This window comes from Herpailurus yagouaroundi, unplaced genomic scaffold (assembly GCF_014898765.1).
Source record: "Herpailurus yagouaroundi ecotype Mexico unplaced genomic scaffold, PumYag 205, whole genome shotgun sequence".
NCBI classification, from domain to species: domain Eukaryota; kingdom Metazoa; phylum Chordata; class Mammalia; order Carnivora; family Felidae; genus Herpailurus; species Herpailurus yagouaroundi.
The window spans coordinates 8,919,124-8,930,804 of NW_024412436.1; positions in this window are offsets into that span (position 1 = coordinate 8,919,124).

Sequence of the window (11,681 nt, forward strand, 5' to 3'; positions counted from 1 at the left end):
GATGTAACAGGTTTGAAAGATACTCAAAAGGTATAATTCATAAGATCTGGTGACTTGTTTGATGTCAACAACCTTCCTGGCTTGTGAGATTAAGAGGATGTTGCTATTAGCAAAGGCCAAAAAAAAAAAAAAAAAAAAAAAAAAAAAAACCAAAAAGGCAGCATGCATTGGAAAGAGGGAAGCTATTTTGGTTTTGAACAAATAATGATGGTTACAATTTATTAAGTGCCTATTATGTGCCAGTTCTTTATATATATATATATTACCTCCTGTAATACTCATACTGACACTTATTATTTTCATTGTCAGGTGGCAAAATGAGACTCTGCTCTGGTATAGGAACAAAGATTTTCTTAGGGTAAACCAAAATTTTCTCTCCATCCACTCTAACACTCTGCCATGTGGCATGTGATGGGCTAATGGGCAAAAGTATTTTATGGTGATGTCCAATAAACAATTCAAAATTCAAGTCTGAAAGTGAGACTTGGACTTGGCATTTAAAGAAATTGGCTGTCATCTGCACACAGGCTGAGAATGGCTGAAATTGTTCAGATTAAGAAAAAACTAGGCGCCTGCCTGACTCAGTCAGTTGAGCGTTCAACTCCTAGTTTTGGTTCAGCTCATGATCAAGGGTCATGGGATCAAGCCCCATGTCGGGCTCTGAAATGAGTGTGGAGACTGCTTAAGATTCTCTCTCTCTCTGTCTCTCTGTTCCTCTCTCCTGCTTGCTCTCTCTCTCTCTCTCTCTCTCTCTCTCTGAAAAACAAAACAAAACAAAACACTAGAATTTAGGCAGGAACCTAGAAGGACACATTGTCAAAAGGATGGACCAAGGAAGTTAAGACAGTGTAAGAGGCCAAGGTGTGCCAAGGATGCAAGACAAAACATGAAGCAAAATGATGTCACAGAGCCAAATGGAAGTGTCACCTACAGCAAGCTCCCACCAGTATGTGCTGGTGAAATATAATTATATACAAAATCTTCCCCAGTCCAGAAATCCTCTTCTCAAAGGTAGTAGAGAAATGGTGCACCTGGGTGGCTCAGTCGGTTAACTCTTGATCTTGACTCAAGTCTTGATCTCAGACAGCCCACATTGGGCTCTGTGCTGGGCGTGGAGCCTACCTAAAAAAAAAAAGTACTAGAGAAAGAAAATGAGTTATTATTAAGTAAGCTTTAAAGCAGAATGTGAAACACATCACAGGCAATTGCCAAGACATAAAGAAATCTCATCCTTTTTTTTAATGTTTATTTATTTTTGAGAGAGATAGAAAGCACGAGCAAGGAAGGGGCAGAGAGAGACAGACAGAGAGACAGAGAGACAGAGACAGAAAATCCCGAGCAGGCTCCTCACTGTCAGTACAGAGCCTGATGCAGAGCTCGATCTCACAAACCATGAGATTGTGACCTGAGCCAAAATCAAGAGTCAGTTGCTTAAGCGACAGAGCCACACAGGCACCCCAGAAATCTCACCCTTTTATACAGAGAAGCAGATACAAACGATTACATCATGTGCTTAAGATAAGCAATAACTAGTCCTCAAGTAAGAGAATATGATAGCACCATTTATCACACATAGTTCATCTTAATTTTACCTACTAGTAGAGGTGACCATCTGTGTTAGCTAAGTGGCTTTATACAAAGGAAAACCACTTTTTCATTTCTTTATGGCAGGAGGTAGTTTTGCAGGTTGGAACAAGGCACCCATTGTCATGCCATTTAGGGTCCTGCCCACCCACCCTCCCCCCACACACACACATACACACACACACATGCAGAATCTGGGAGACAGGGGTGCTCTCTCTCTTGATGTTTATATTACAAAGAGACGGTCCTGTGTCCTGGAAAAGACATTCTTGGAGCATATATCTGACAAAAGACCTGTGAAGTCTTCAGAAGGATTTATAGTCACCTCTCAGAGAGGAAAAAAATGCACAATTATAAGTTTTCTAAAGTAAATGCTCTAAGAAGAAGAGAGAAATCTCTTATTTTCAACGGAGAATTAAACCTCTTATTTTTATTGTTTTATTATTGTTGTTTAATGTTTATTTATTTTGAGAGAGACAGAGGGAGAGACAGAGAGAGAGAGAGCACACAAAGGAGGGAAGGGCAGAGATAGAGAATCCCAAGCAGCACCCCACCCCCCACCACTGTCAGTGCAGAGCCTGACACAGGGCTCCATCTCACAAACCATGAGATCAAGACCACAAACCATGAGATCAAGACTTGGACACTTAACTGACTGAGTCACCCAGGTGCACCATAAGCCTCTTGTTTTAAATACATGCTTGTCTTTACATATGAATGGGGAACCTCCAAGCAATCAAGTAAGATATCATCTGAAATAAGGTTCTTTTTGTTTTGTTCTGTGTTTAAAGATTTGGCAGTTAGAAGTTTCAAGATTGCAATGGGTTGAGAAGGGAATATGGAGAGTTAATGAGGACAGAAAGCTGCTGTACTTTGCAAGAAGTTTGGTCAGGAAGAAAAATAAAGAAATTGAGCTTCTGCCAGAGGCCAGATTTGCGACAGACACCCAACCAGGTTTATTTGTTAAAGGCAAAGAGGCAGTGGAAAGGACTAGTTTCTGGAACCAGGAGAGAGAAGGTATGGTGCAGAGTTTGGGAGGAAGTGAGAAGAGGGGATGGTCAAGAGCGAGGTAGAGGGATTCACCTGGGCCAGGAAGAGAGACAGATAGCTCTTCTTCCAAGTCCAGAGTGTGGGAATTAAGGAAGGGAAGAAGGTGTGGGAACATGCAGGTTTGGAGGAAAGAGTGAAGTGTGTGTTTATATTTAACATACTCTATAGTTTCTAGGAAAATAGAGGCAAAAAGATCCATAGTTTAACAAGTTTAAGGGAAGGTCGTGTGCCTTTGACTTAGCCAAAGATGAGAATAGGAGTCTCAGACTGACATCACAAGGCTCTGGTCACAGGTTCATCAGAGACTACATTGAGATGACACATACGATGTACCCAGCACAACACCTAGCAAAGAGTAGTAGTTGGTACATGCTTACTGTTAACATCACCCGAGGTCAGACAAGCAAATCCTGGAGCCCAAACTGGAATCTGCACTCAGTGCTCTGACCTCTATGCCATGCTACCTTTTGCCATCTGGGTGACCTAGACTACTTGTTAACTTCTCCGGTTCTCAGTTCACTGCAAAATGAGAGGATTGACTTCATTGATCTAAATCTCTTAATCCCACTGAGTCTGTAGCATTGGGGTAGGAACCCATCATTGAATTGTCATCTGGGAACACTACAAGAAGGCACATGGAGAGGCTCATAGTCCTGAGAAGAGAGTAGGGCACCAGGAACAAGGAGATACTGGAACTTGGTACACATTGTCTCTTCCTAATTCCTTAGGTGCCTGGATTTTTCTTTTTCTCTTTCTTAATTTTTAAAAATGTTTATTCATTTTTTGAGAGAAAGAGAGAGAGAGAGAGACAGAGCATGAGTTGGGGAGGGGCAGAGAGAGAGGAAGACACAGAATCTGAAGCAGGCTCCAGGCTCTGAGCCATGAGCACAGAGACTTATGCAGGGCTCAAACCCACGAACCATGAGATCATGACCTGAGCTGAAGTCAGATGCTTAGCCAACTGAGCCACCCAGGCGCTCCACCTGGATTTTTCTTATACTCATTAAACATGAGACTTGGAAATTATGTGACTATTCCAAGGTCACATAGCTAGTGTGAGAGGGCCATGATTCAAACCCAGATATGACTCCAGAATTCATGATATTTTCACCACTTCAGGCCCAGAATGGTTCTTAAATAGTATTTCTCTGAGAAAAAAAAAAGTAGCTATACACAAGATCAGTCTAGGGCCAGTAGGTGACACTAGAAGGTGGGAAAACACCTGTAACAAGATAGTGTTCATATATATTAGGCTGTTAGAAAAAATTACTGAGAAAGGCTTTGAAATTTAGTGAGTATTCTTAGTCCATCCACCTGAGTTATTTTCAACTTTCATGGTGTTTGACCAGGTTATACTACAGCTTTGTGGAAATGGAAATTGACTATAGAAACCTAATAGTAATCAAATAATTCCTGCTATAGAAATGCAAATTCTGTCACAAGGAAGTTCAGTTGGCTTCCTTCCCCCATCCTGGAGAAAGCTAGTTCACTTTGCTTGTAATTTGCTTAATGCAAATACAATTCCAAGTTCTTAATGGCTTATAATGGTGTCTGTTCTTTGGATTCCTCCTTTGAATCATTTGTAATGACTTCCTAGTTCTTTCATTAATTAATGAGTTAAATAAAATCTTTGATGTGTGTTCATTTTATATTTGTATGAAAGTCATCATTTTAAATCCCTGTGGCTTTTTTGTGTTTTTTAGTGCTCATTTATTTATTTTGAGAGAGAAAGAGAGAGAGCATGAGCTGGGAAGAGGCAGAGAGAGAGGGAGATAGAGAATTCCAAACAGGTTCCATGCTGTCAGCACAGAGCTTGGTCTCATGAGCCATGAAATCATGACCTAAGCCAAAAGCAAGAGTTGGACTTGAGTTTGGCTTAACCACTTGAGCCATCCAGATACTCCCAAACCATGTTTTTATCCTTGGTTATTCCTAGTTTCAAACTGCTCCATAATAAGAGCTACACCCTGCCCACCCAGGTCTTTGTTCCTTTCCAGCATCATGGAAAGTAGCCACTGCCATGAAGACTTAGGCTGTGTGTCTGAAATTGTCCCTGGGAAGAAGACAGATTAGAGAAATTAAGTCTGGTCCTTTTTCCCTAGGGAGGGAAAAGGGAGATGTATTGAGCCTAATATGGTGATGGGGCTGAGGAAGCAGTAAGTTAGATATGAAAGCACCCAAGAAAACCAGTCAGCTTCCCTGATTGCAGGATGAACAGATACCAGAAGACCCCCCACCCCAAAAATCCCATGTTCAGCTCAATTTGCACAGGTGCTAGGGAATGATACTGGGGAAGGGAGAATGGCTCTATTTGTGCATGTTGAGCAGAAGATCTGGAAGTTGCCATGTACCCCTTGGAAGGGTTACAGAAGTGCTGTGGAGTTGCCACATAAAATATAAGATGCCTAGGTAAGCTTGAATTTCAGATAAACAGATAATTTCTGATAATATCTGAATTTCAGATAATTTAAAACATATTTTTAGTGGGGTGCCTTGGTGGTTCAGTCGGTTAAGCATCCAACTCTTGGTTTTGGCTCAGGCCATGATCTCACCCTTTGTGAGTGTAGGCTCTGCATCAGGCTCCATGCAGACAGTTGAGGAGCCTGCTGGGATTCTCTCTCTCTCTCTCTCTCTCTCTCTCTCTCTCTCTCTCACCCTCTCCCTGCTCACATGCTCTCGCTCTCTCAAAATAAAAAACATTTTTAAAATCTTTTAAGATATATTTTTACTTCCATACTTATACTAAACACTATTTGTTGTTTTGTGAAATTCAAATTTGACTGGTATTCCATGTTTTTATTTGCTGAGTCTGATAACCTCAGCTGAGAGATCACACTCAATCATCAGAAGGCCAGAGAACACAACAGAGCATCTCCTCAAGGCAGAGAATAACAAGAATCCAAAAGCTTTCCAGAGCCTCCAGACTCAGAGGCTCCTTCCATCCACCATCATGGATGTCCCAGAGACAGACACCCAGACACCCAACTGGGGAGGGACAACTGGGAGCAGCAGTCTGAAAGCCAGTGTGATCCAAACAGGATTATCTAAAAGGGAAGAGAATTTATTACCTTCAATTACCAGGTTTAAAGTTGTTGTTCCCATCCTTGCAAATAGGAACTTGTAGGGAAGGAAAATTTTTTTCTCTACCTATCTAGATTCTTCTGGCTAGTCAATTAATCAAATTGACATAAGACAAATTAACAGGAGAAAATAAAATTTAGTTATGTGTGTATAGGGCCCCATAAAAAATATGAGACCAAACACAAAGTTGGCCAGTTGAGGCTTCTATGCCATCCTGAGCTAAGGATGGGATAGGGGCCTGGGCTTCACAAGGGAGGAGAGTAATTCACAGGACAAGAAAAAAAAAAAAAAAGCAGCTGTTTGCTAATTAGATATTTGCCTTGCCATACAAACAGTATGTTTCAGATAAAACATTCTAGTAATAACACTTTTTCTAGGACAGGCCCCTGTTAAAGAACAAAAACTCAAGAAATAAATTTGAAGATCTAATTGTCTTTATTAAGTGATTCAAGAATCAGTCAGCATCCTATTTAGCAAGTAGAGAGATGCTCTGAGGAATTGTACAAAAACGGAAGGTTTTTATCAGAAGAAGGGTGGGTCAAGGAAATTATTAGCAACAGGAAAGTTTGTTTCAGGAGAGGTAATATTTCTCTAGGGGAAAAGCAGGTGCTGTTATCATGCAGATGACCTCATCTTCCTTTTGGGGTTGGAGAGGGCCCATGTGGCAGATTATCTCATTGGTGCTGACCAGAAAATTCCTGACTGACCAGTAAAGACCCCATTTCTGGGGGAGGTTGAAACTGCAGTTAGGTTTAAGCCTCATTTTGGTGATGTGGCCTAGCATAAGTGACTCCATTTTGGCCTGGAGTTTTCTTTTTGATACCCAGTAACTAAATTCTTTTAGGTAGCAAGGAAGAGATAAAAGTTTTCTTGAGTCTCCTGGGTCTTGATTGCCTTCACCTCTAAATAATTCACATGCCAAAGTGACATATTTTGGGGTGTTTTGCTTCCTCTCAGAGTCTTGGAAAAAGAAATAAAGAGAAGTGAAGGAGGAAAAATAATTTTCCCTCTACCTTTCTAGGTTATGGCTGAGACACTCCCACCCCCACCCTCATAATGAAGGACAGGTTAACAAGAGAAAAACAAACAGAAGCTTAATAACATATATACCTTCTGTATACATGGAAGAGACCCAGGAAAACTGGGTAACTCCTTGAAATAACTCAAGCCATCACCCAAAATATTATCTCCAGCTAAAGACAAAAGATGTTTGTGGGTGGGGTGAAGTTGTGGGGCCAGTGGTCAGAGGTTTCCAGGTAAAGCACAGTAAGTGAGGTGTGGTTGTTATGCAGATTTAAGTCTCTGCTTTCTCCACTGAATTGATAAGAATTTCTAGAGATTTATAGTCATTTTTATCTTCCTGGTGCAGAGACATCTTTACAAATGGAGATTTTCCCTGTAAATTTAAATGTCTTTTACAAAAGTGTAACTTTTACTCTGTTTTCAGAGTTTCTCTTGTGTTTAGTTCCTCATAAATAACAATCTTAAAATAATCCCTATGCCTAGAGGCATGTTTGGGAGTGACAGATTCCACTCCCCTTAGAAGCTATGTTTTTCTTTGCTTATACATCTAAACAGTGTGGGTGTTAAAGTTTGATTCTGCAATGCTGACTGAACAGATGTTGGGCATAGGAGTCTGGACAATTCCTAACAACAAAGGCCAAGAAGAGCACCTAGTCCCCTACCGAGAATAGTGTTCAAAGTTCAAGTTACACCCAGATACCAGGGGCAGATGCCTCGTGCCCATCTCTACTTGTATCTGTTAGGGTACCCAGAAAACATGTGCCCCCACCACCACTTCCTGCACGAAATGGTGAGGATTTGGTCTCTGGTTTTGTATATCCTTGGCTTTTGCATAAGGCATGTTCAGAAGACCACCGGGAACTTTTGAAAATGACTAATCAAGCAATTAAGTTAAATCCAGCAACGAAAATTTCCCTTAAGTGAAAACACCTGAGATCTTCTCTCCAGGAAGGAATTATGCTCAGTACTTCACAAAGCTTTTATGAAGATTAATAAATTGATGTTTTCAAAGGTGTTTGAGAACTCTGGATAATAGTGTCTACATTGCATGTTTTAGAAGTTTATGAAGATTTGCATTAATAAGGTATTTATTTGCTTTTCCTGAAAAAGCAAACTAGACCAGATATTTCCTAGGCAGCTACCTGCCACATATGGCTTTTGAGCACTTAAAAATGTGACCAGTGTGACTGAAGAACTGAATTTTAAATTGTATTTAATTTAAATTAATTTAAATTTAAATAGTCATTACAGGAAGCAATGTTAGAACAATGACAAAACAGGAAAATTTAAGATTTAAAGTAAAGTCTTAATGGTAATGACAATTATTAAGGCACTTGCTATCGTTATAAATATTTTTAACATTAACATCAGGGTTTCCCAAATTAGTTTTGCAAATAACACTTTCCCCTCAGGAAACAGAATGCTTGATTAAACAAAATGAGGGGCACCTGGGTTGTTCAGTCAGTTAAGCCTTTGACTTTGACTCAGGTCGTGATCTCCCAGTTAGCAAGTTTGAGCCCACAGCCGGCTGGCTCTCTGTTGTCAGTGCAGAGCCCACTTTGGATACTCTATCCCTCTCGTTCTCTGCCCCTCCCTTGCCCATGCTCTCTCAAAAATAAATAAAACATTTTAAAAAATGAAACAGGACTTGTCAGATCCTTTAATGTTTTTTTTTTTAATTTTTTTTTTCAACGTTTATTTATTTTTGGGACAGAGAGAGACAGAGCATGAACGGGGGAGGGGCAGAGAGAGAGGGAGACACAGAATCGGAAACAGGCTCCAGGCTCTGAGCCATCAGCCCAGAGCCCGACGCGGGGCTCGAACTCACCGACCGCGAGATCGTGACCTGGCTGAAGTCGGACGCTTAACCGACTGCGCCACCCAGGCGCCCCTTTAATGTTTTTTTTTTAATGTTTATTTATTTATTGAGAGAGAGTGTGAGCATGAGCAGGGGAGGAGCAGAGAGAAAAGGAGAGAGAGAATCCCAAGCAGGCTCCATGCTGTCGGTGCAGAGCCCAACTTGATCTCATGAACCATAAGCTTATGACCTGAGCCGAAATCAAGTTCTGATGCTTAACACACTGAGCCACCCCAGCACTCCAGATCCTTTAATATTAATATGCATTATGCATATCTAGGAAGAGGACATTATATTCAGGATTTTCAATGTTTCTACCAAATTTATTTACTTCCAGAACCACTTTCACCCACAAAGTACCTACTCATATCTGAAACTTGTGTTTGAGAAATCTCCTGAAACACAGTTTGAGAAATCCTGGTGTGGAGAGAAGAGACACAGTAAAATTAAGATCTTGAATCTACACATATTGCTTTTGAAGTGAGCTGATGTCCAGACACAGCATTAGGACTTGAGGCTATTCACTATTTTGTGTTGATGTCCTTTTTCCATCACTACACGCATCTCACTCAATCCTATCCCTTAACTGCCCCAACCTATATTCCTTCACAACTGTAGCTAAAAAACAGTCTATATGACAGCCAAAAACAGTTGTTTTTTTTTTTTACTTTTTCTAAACATAAGAACACATTTTTTTTAAGGTAATTTCTTCTTTAAAAAAAATTTTTTTAACATTTATTTGTTTTTGAGAGACAGAGTGTGAGTGGGGGAGGGGCAGAGAGAGGAAGACAGAATCCAAAGCAGACTCCAGGCTCTGAGATGTCAGCACAGAGCCCCACGTGGGGCTGGAACTTATGAACTGTGAGATCATGACTTAACTGAAGTCTGATGCTTAACTGACTGAGCCACTCAGGCATCCCAAGAACACACTTTAAAAATGAATTCTTATATAAAATGCTATAATCTCTGTATATAGAAGATAAAAACAACATCTCATAGCTATAAAAGTGTTTTAGACATATACATTTACATTAATCTGTCAGGATAATTAATAAAAACAATAAAAAATTTCTCACTGGGAGTTGGGAACATTAATAGGCATCTTACATCATTCTCAGCAGGTAATTGATTTTGTTTTGTTTCAGTTATAAACATATTTTATTTATTATTTTTTTAAATGTTTATTTATTTATTAATTTTTAAAATTTTTAATGTTTATTTCTGAGACAGAGAGAGACACACACAGAGACAGAGTGCAAGCAGGGGAGGGGCAGAGAAAGAGGGAGACACAGTATTCAAAGCAGGTTCCAGGCTGTCATCACAAGGCCTGACACAGAGCTTGGACTCACAAACTGTGAGATCATGACCTGAGCTGAAGTCTTCCACTTAACTGACTGAGCCACCCAGGTGCCTCTATAAACACATTTTAAAACATGACTTAAACACATAAGTAATTGTATGTAGTAACAGAGCTTTATGTGTATTTTGTTTTATTATTTTTTTACTAGCTGACTTGCAATTACAAGATACTCTTTTTTTTTTTTTTAATTTTTTAAATATTTACTTTTGAGATAAAGAAAGCATGAGTGGGCAAGGAGAAAAAAGAGAGGGAGACACAGAATCTGAAGCAGGCTCCAGGCCAGGCTCTGAGCTGTTGCGGGGCTCAAACTCATGAACCGCGAGATCATAACCTGAGCCAAAGTTGGTTGCTTAACTGACTGAGCCACCCAGGTGCCCCACAATTACAAGATACTCTTAAGTTAAGCAGATTTAGCAGGAAAAACTTCATGTCAATATTAATTTATATAAATTGAAATTTCCACTTCCAGTCAAGATGCATGCAATAAAAGGGACCAGATTTATCCTTCATACATAATAATAAAACACACACACACACACACACACACACACACACACACACACACACAGATGAAATATAGGAAACAAAGGTTTTCCATCAGTGGACATCAGGCAGCACAAGAGAGGGAAGCATACAACTTGAGTCTCACAGGTGCCCCAGCTAACAGCCCTGAGAGAGTTTCTAGGTTGCAGCTCAGAGAGGAGGATCCCAAGTGGGTCCCAGCAGTCTCCCAGACAGGAGGAGACAGACCTGGATGTCTAGGCAGGCCAAGGCAGCTAAATTCACAGAGTACCAAGGAAGAGAGAGCTGAACAGAGAAAGAGTTGAAGAAATCTGCAGAGGGTCCCCCTTGATTCTTTAGGGGAGTACTGACCAGCATATATGTAGGGGAAGCTACCCTAGGAGCTCACATGAGGCTGGAAATAGAGGCATATCTTATTTTACTGTGCTTTGCTTTATTGTGGTTTTTTTTTTGTTTGTTTGTTTGTTTGTTTTTTTTTTACAAATTGAGGGTTTGTGGCAACCTGTGGTAAGCACATCTCTCAGTGCTATTTTTTCCAACAGCATTTGCTCACTTTGTGTCTCTGTGTCACATTTTGGTCATTCTCACTATATTTTAAACTTTTTCATTAATATTATATTTCTTATGGTGATCTGTGATCAGTGATTATGACCTGCTGGAAGCTCAGATGATGGTTAGCATTTTTAGCAATAAAATCTTAAAATTTAGGTATGTACATTGATTTTACAGACATATTGCCACTTACTTGACCACAGTATAGTTTAAACGTAACTTTTATATGTTCATTTGATTCTTTTTCTTATAATTTTCACCTTATTAAGTGAACTTGCAATATCTTCAAGGTATGTCTGTGGCTTGTGTCTCCCCCAGCCAAAGTAGAAAATCCCCTTAACTCATAGGACATTGGGTAGATCAATAAAAGCATTTTGCCTAAACAAAGGAGCAAAATTTGCCTTAACCTAAAGGCTGTTCTGATCCCACCTAATAAAAGCAAGCCTTAAAAGAATCAATTTGTTTCCAAGTAACTGACTATATCCCAGAACAAAGGCCAAGAATATTTATAAGAATATAAAAATACCCAGCATTCAAAAAGGTAAAATTCAAAATGTTTAGTATCCAGTTACACACTATCAAGCGTGCAAAAAAAACAGGCAAGTATGAGCCGTGATGAGAAGAAAATTAATCAACAGAAATAGACCCCCA